At 37.2% G+C, this 8,013-nt stretch overlaps 1 non-coding gene across 1 annotated transcript; it reads right to left on the minus strand.

The window, feature by feature from the left end:
• Positions 1-5,567: 5,567 nt before the first annotated feature.
• On the minus strand, positions 5,568-5,671 carry LOC115069378. The gene has a single exon (XR_003848666.1). It is a non-coding gene; the product is annotated as a U6 spliceosomal RNA (small nuclear RNA).
• Between the last annotated feature and the right edge of the window lie 2,342 nt (positions 5,672-8,013).

Below are 8,013 nucleotides of genomic sequence, written 5' to 3' on the forward strand. Positions count from 1 at the left end.
CTTGTATGTCAATCACTCTGTTAGACCCTGGAAATAATGAAATAAAAGACAGGATCCTCACCTTCTTAAGGCTTAGACTTATTAAAGATCCAATATGGAACATTTTGATACAATGCACCTAAGTTCTTTTTATGTATAAGCCTCCTGAGTTTCAATGAGACTAAAGCTTAAATTACCCAAGTTATATCTTCACAGAGAAGACTCTATCCCACAGTAGACACTTTGGGATCAGATGAAAAATAGTTGTGAGAATGAAGGACCAGCAGCTTGTACAAGTTTTTCCTAATTCCTAGAAAATTAATTGTTAAAATGATTCTTTTTGTTATTGGGTTTGATTTTTATATGAAAAATATGGTAGGCAAGTGTGGAGGCTAATGCAGAAAGATAAACTTTTAAGACAGAGAAAAATTGCAGTGTCTATGGACTGACTTGAGACTCATTCTGACCCTTTCTTATTCTGGCAGAGCTGACAAATTCTAGACTTTAGCTACAATTTTAAAACAAAGAGAAATGCCACTAACTAACTAACTGATCAACCAAACAAACATGGATTGGGCAATGTCTTTCCTAATGTAGCAAAATAAAACAAATCCCTGGCATGTTGTACAAGTTCTTAAATATTTATGTTTTAAAGACTTAAAGATTTTTTTTAGAATTTCATCTTAAATTCTAAATATTAAAAGACAATTTTTAGAAAGTTAAAATATAAGTATTGCTTTCATGAGCTTTTATTATATGAAAACACGTTTTACTTGCCTGTCACTAGGAGACTTCAGAATCTCATGGAGGAATGCTAATGTGCTGTAGCTTGGAGAGAAGAGGTGGGAAAGGAAAAACTTTCTTGGAGCTGTGTGTAAAAGTAAGCACATTCTTTCACATTTTTTGCATTAAGTGATTTTTAAGGAGACTAATGTAGGAGATCTAAAGTCCCCTTAAGTCACCTCTTAGTGCTGCCCTGAGATAAGAAGTGGTAAAAATGCCATACTTACACTGACTTATAAGTACGCATATGATTTTTTGGGTCAATTTTTACAGAAAAGAGACTATATTGTGCACATTATCCTTTAACTTTAAAATTACTTGTGAAAATGCATTCCTTTAGTATTGAGTAATATTATTTATTAAACCTGATTGTCAACATCTAGCTCTTCTAGTGTTAGTGTTTCACTGTAACAAAAAGAGCAGTAGCAAACATCTTTGGACCTTTATCTCAGGTAATATGCTTTCTGGCTATAAAGGTACTATTGTTAGTTCAAAAGCATGCACATTTTAAATTTTAATGAACATTTCTAGGTTACTTCTTCCAGTTTTTATGAACTCAAATTAAGAAATGGTACTGATGACACCTTTACTGCCTTCGAATGTCATTACCGTTATGCTTTTGTATTAACCCAGCAGGGAAAGAATAGGTTGTTATTCTTCCTTCAATTTGCTATTAATTTCTTTCTTTTAAAAAAATATTTTATTTATTATTTTTAGTTAATGTGCATGAGTGTATTGTCTTCATGTATGTAAGTGCATCTGTGTTGTGCAATGCCTACAGAGATTAGAAGAGGGTGTCACATCCCCTGGAACTAGACTTACAGATGGTTATTAGTTGCCATGTGGGTGGTGAGATTCATACCAAGGTCCTCTGCAAGAGCAGTCAGTGCTCTTAACCGCTGGGTCATCTCTTCAGCTCCTTGCTATTAATTTCTTTAATTTACCCTTTGGTTTTTTAAGATGACATTTCTTTCCTTGGACTTTTTTCAATAGAAAATTATAAGTTCATAAAATATTTTTTTTCCTTTAAACTAATCTTGGTCCCACACTGCCATCTCAGTTAGTATCTCTTTTTAGACTTATATTTTGGACCATTTCAAGATTCAATTCAACTTAAGGACACTAGTAAAGAAGCGTATGTGCCATATCTAAAGATTCGAAATGACTCAAGAAATATTTCTCCCTTTTGTCCCCTGAATCTCCAGTTCATTAACCATGGTGGGAAGAAGGACATTACTTTTCAATGTTCAGGATCCTCTTAATTTCTAGGATTCTGGAAGGTGTACAAATGCTTTGAATAATGGTAAGATTTTTCCATAAGATTGGACTCTCTAAAAGCATTGTCAACAAAGTGCTTTTATAGGCCTCATTACATAACATTAAGGTGAATGGGTCCATGATTTCATATGTCATAAAAATAGAAAAAATTCTCCAGAGCAATTAAACTCATTCCATTTCATGTTACTAAATTACTAAATCCCCATTCATACTCAGGCCACCGCTGGCAGTTCTAATTCACCATGCAGATGAGCGACTCAGAACCTCTCAGTTTGAATGAATGATTTCTTAGCCTTCATTCAGAAAAAAAAAAAAAAAAGCCTCTCAAAAGTATTTTACTATGAGTTCAAGACCATGGGGGATTCAGTCACTTTCTCTTATCAAACTCCCTGCACACAAGCATTCTTAAAAAATAAATAAAGCCTACTAGCGGGAGGGGAGTTCATGATTTTACCTGTTAGTGTTTTCTGAAGGGCCCTGCATTAGCATTGTGTTTCCTTCTAATCTAATTTCCCCAATAGTTGAAAGGTTTGTATAGATTCAGTAAGAGAACTTTTTTCCTTGGACTGGCTCAGTAACATGGGAAGTATATGTCATTCAAATTCAAAAGAAGACTTGATCAAAGGTACCTTATACAGGATGGAGTAAATAGTGTTAGAAACAATAATATATGGAAAGTTGTGGGATGAAATTGGAAAGTTTGGCTTGGAGAAGCTGTCTTCAAGTGAGTGCAGGGTTTACCAAGGGAAGCAAGCAGACTATTAGAAGGTACTCACTGAAAGCAGCTTTTATTGCTGTTCAAACAGACTTCTCAAACGTTGTAGCTCTCCATAAAGATGGACACTGTTATGAGTGGTACAAATCCCCTATGGGCCTGTAGGAACGCTCATTCACTGGAGCACATTTATTGATCATAGTATACTACTCAGGGAGCTGCAGTGGTGAATGAGACAGAATCTTTGTCCTTACTGGTTGCAGCTTAGCAGAAAAGGGTGTGGAAGCAGAGGCTGCATGGCTTGCTGGGAGGAGGGTTGTGTGAGGAATACCATCAGGGAGGTGTTTTTGACATTACAGTTTCTGTGACTCTTCCCATTTAATTCTATAATCTTGCGGCTGTTGTTCTGGGCCATTTTGTAATAAATAGCATAGGTTTGAAAAATAGATTTCTTATAAGATATTTAGGGTATGGCCTTGAGAGACAGAGTTTTTAAAATTTATTTTTCTTTTAAATTGTACATATATGTCTGCTTCTGTGTGGGTTTGTGCAAGTGAGTACAGTGCCCACGGTGGCCATAAGAGGTGTCAGATAGAGCTACAGGTACCACCTAATGTAGGTGCTGGGAACTAAACTCAGGTCCCCTGAAGAGCAGTGCATGCTCTTTATCCCTGAGTCATTTCTCCAGCCCCCAGAAATGAATTTCTTGAGACAAACTCATATTTACAGAAATTGTGAAGTGTTTGGCATCATTAAATTAACTTCCTGAATTACAAAACTAGGGAATGTTACAAATTACAAAACCCAGATTTTAATTTTCTTTACTTTTTGAGAATTAAATTTTTTCATACATAAGTAATATATTTACATCATTTCCACCCTGCTCTGTTCCCCCTCCAACTTTTCCCATGCCTTCCCTCCATCTCAATTTCATTTTATTATGGTTATACATAAACACACACACACATGCACACACACACGTGCGCACACACCATATGCACACCCATTCAACACACACGCCCTATTGAGTCCATGTAAGGGTGTGCATATGTACACATGCTTAGGACTGGGTAACTTATGAGGGGGCTTATCCCTGGAGAAGACTGATTCCCCCTCTCTCAGCAGCCATTGATTGTAGCTGTTCATCTTGAGGTGGGACCTTGTGAAATTTCCTCCAACCACACTGGCAATGTCAACTGGTAAAGCCCAGATATTTGAACTAATTAATATGTAGACAAGGCTGGCCTCAGTCTCACAGAGTTCTGCTTGCCTCGGCCTCCCAAGTGCTGGCATTAAAAGTGTGCGCCACCATGCCCAATACCTTGCTATTTTAATTTACCTTGACTGTATGTTCACTTTTCTTTAAGAACACAGAATTCCTCTCTCTGTAAAGAGGAGACTTTAAAAGGGTAGACGAACTATCAAACGTTTTTTTTTATCATGTATAAGATCATCAGGCTTTTGCAATCACTACCAATTCTCATCAGTTCTAAACTCTACATTGTTCACATTTTAATATTTGTGAAATGACATATTTAGCTGTTATCATTGTACAATTAGCAGATTGATATGTGATATGAACTGTGTTTTAAACTTGAGGAAATATGTTAATTTTCTTCAAAAAATTTTGGCAGAGGACCAGAGAGATGGCTCAGCAGGTAAAGTGCTTCCCATGTATGCCTGTTGACCTAAATTTGGTTCAGAACTTGCTTGCAGGTGAGAGAAGAAAACCACTTCCACAACATTATCTTCTGATTTCCACATGTGCATCATGACATGAGTGCACACACACACATCAAACACACATACAAAAATAATAATACATGAAATAAAAAATTTTCAGTAGGAATTTGCATGAGGAATAGAATTTAAGTTTTTAAGCCTAAACCTAAGCATAACACTTTTTTTTTTGTTTTGCTTTTTGAGACAGGGTCTCCATGTAGCCTCAGCTGTCCTGGACTCACTATGTAGACCAGGCTGGCCTCTATTTCATAGAGATGCATCCACCTGCTTCTGCCTCTAGAGTGCTGGTATTAAAGGTGTGAACCACCACACCCAGCAAACATACATATTTTTCAGCATTATTTCCAACACTGTCCCTATAATCAGCTCTCCAGTCACAAAACCATCTGTATATTTTGAGTACGTATCTGCTCATGTGATTCTTTGGGAAATCCTTTTGTCCTCTCCTTTTGTATTTTATTGTTGGCATCATACCCATGAGTGGCCTCACACATCTGTCCATTTCATCAAGATCTTCTCTAGTTTCTCACCCAGATAATACTTCTGTGTTAGAGTCATTTCAACTGGCTCCTTATCCTCTGTCTTCCCTGCCTCACCTCTCACCTGGAACACTCAGTTATTTATTAAATGACTTAAAGAGCTAAGTTGAAAACAAGTGTGTTCATACATGAAGTTCAGCTAATAACAGGTGGGGAATTCATTACTTCTTGATTTTAATCTGAATTAATACCTGACTAGAATAAATCTACTACATATTAATATCTTTGATTTATAGTTGTGGTTTTTTAAATATGAAAGACAGATCTGGTGGGAAGCTTTGGTCAAAATGCGTGGTGAATGAAAAATTAGCCTTTTGGCTTTTGTTTTTGTGATACTGTGGATGTAAGTAACTAGGGCCTTGTGCATGCTAAACAAGTTTCTGTCACTGAGTACAGTCCTAGCCTTCCAAGTTAGCCTTTTTTTTTTAAGTTAGTTGTGTTTATTATTGAACATATATAGAAAATATCCAGAAGACAGGAAAAAAAAATCCTAGAGAAGATTGACAAGCAGATAGGCTGATTTTCTTTTCAAAACTATGGAATGCTTCATGAACTTGCATGTCATCCTCGGGCAGAGACCATGCTAATCTCTGTATTATTCCAATTTTTTAGTATGTGCTGCTGAAATGAGCACCCAATTTAGCCTTTTAAACATATAATAGGAATTGAAAATGCATAAGTAGTTAATTAAGGAAATATACATATATTGTTTAAGATTTTAAAAGTTTGTTTTTTGTTTCTTTTAGACTGTGTTTTCCACCCAGCTGGTCAGGCTGGACTTGATCTCACAGAGAGCCACCTGCCTCTGCTCCCCAAGTGCTGGCATTAAAGATGTGTGCCACTATGCCTAGTCCAGAGTTTCAAAGATTTTAACAGAACCTGCTGTCTGTTTTCATTCTAGACTTGTATCTTTTCAGGTGTATTCTGTGCTCCATCTGTGCTGAACCTTTTTCAGTTCTCAAAGACTCTCTTTTGCCTACAGGGATTTTATATATACATCCACGCTTCCTGAAGCATCTCTAGGGTCTTAGATGGGTTAAGTGGTGATCATCATTTAGGAAATCAGTAAAACATGTTTATTCAAGAAGTCCTTTTTAAAAATCTGCTGCTAGTGCCTAGAGTGGACCCTGTGTAACTCTATCATAATGCCCATTGCTCTAGTTTTTAGTGTTTCTTCTGTTTAACTAGATTATAAATTCTGTGAGGGGACCAAGTCTGTAACCCCCCCCCACACACACATTGTTTCACAAGTGCCTTGCTTACACTAAATACTTACTAATTTTTTTGTCTTTATAGACAGGGTCTTGTTATGCATCTCAGGCTGGCCTAACACTTGTAGTTCTGCTCCCTCTCCTAAGTGCCAGGGTTAAGGCATTCACTACTATGTTTAAGTTCAATATTTTGAAAGGTGATTTATTAAGTATATGTAAAAATACAGAGTTAAAGAATTTTAAAGAAAGATCTAATCTTGCAATCATTATGTATTTCTTTTTAAATTTTTATTTATTTATTATTTTTTATTTTATATGTATTGCCTGCATGTAGGTAGGTTCACTAGTGTTGTGCAGTGCCCAAGGAGGTCGGAAGAAGGTGTTGGATCCCTTGGAACTAGAGTTATAGACAGTTGTTAGCTGCCACGTGGGTGCTGGGAATCAAACCCAGATCCTCTGCAAGAGCAGCCAGTGCTCTAAACTGCCAAGCCATCTCTCCAGCCCCCATTATATGTTTCTTATACTCTGCTTTTTTGTGATATAAATTTAAATGGGTGAGGAGAACAGAGAAAGGTGAAAAGAAAGATGATCATGGGAAAATACATAACAATTCATTCAAAGCAAATGCAGAAACTAATCAGAAGAGGTAACTGTGTGGGGGTATGGCTGAAAGTAACTCAGGATATTAAACCCAGAAAATTCACATGCAAAACTGAACTCATTGTATACCAAACCTCCCCTCAGCCCTGTGCCTCTGTCTGTACTTTGCTTGATGATTATTTAGCTTCCCACGCCATAGGTATAGAAGTCTGAATGAAAGAAGCATCCAACCAAGTTTACTGCAAAACAATCATAAACCCTCCCCTTCACGCCATAGATGTTCTTCAGTCATCTTTAACCTTGTCAGTTGCAGTGTTTGTTGTATGGTAGTTAAGCCTCAATAAAACTTAAAAAAAAAAAAAAGATGAAGCGTGGTGGCACATGCCTTTAATCCCAGCAGTCGGGAGGCAGAGGCAGGTGGATCTCTGTGAGTTCAAGGCCAGCCTGGTGAGTTCCAGGACAGCTGGGGCTACAGGGAGACCCTGTCTCAAAAAGACAAGAAAAAAAAGAAAGATGAATCAGAGAAAGCATTCAGAGCAAGGCATGGAACAGGTGAGAGCTGGAGCAAGTATGTATTTAAATTGTACATATGGACATGTTTTGATAAATGAATTACTCTTGTAAAGCCATAAGCACAATCAAGACAGTGAATGCCAACTGCCCTTGATTTCCTCATGCCCCACCTGCTCTTCTTTGCCTCTCTCTTTGTTTGGCCACCTGCCACTTCCCTGGGATAGGTAACCACTGAGTCTTTGCTTATAGACACTAAAGATTAGTTAGTGTGTTCTAGGGAACATGTTCTAGGGATTTATGTGAATGAGATCATACAGTATACACTTTGATTTTTTTCATTTAGTGTAATTATTTTGAGATTCACTCATGTTTTTTGTGTATCAATCATTAATTTAAAAAATTATTTATTTTTTAATGTGTATATGTGTGCCTATGTGAGTGTAAGTGCACCACATGTGTGCAGGAGCCTGTGGATGCCAGAAGAGGGCATCAGATTCCCTGGAACTGGGGTTGCCATGTGGATGATGATAACTGAACCCCTGTTCTCTGCAAGAAGAGTAAGTACTTTTAACTTTGAGCCCTCCATCCCCACCAGTCATTAATTTTTTAAATTGCTGAGCAGTATTATGCTGCATGGATTTACCACTTCTGT

This window comes from Nannospalax galili, unplaced genomic scaffold (genome assembly GCF_000622305.1).
Source record: "Nannospalax galili isolate Female #2095 unplaced genomic scaffold, S.galili_v1.0 scaffold872, whole genome shotgun sequence".
NCBI classification, from domain to species: Eukaryota; Metazoa; Chordata; class Mammalia; order Rodentia; family Spalacidae; genus Nannospalax; species Nannospalax galili.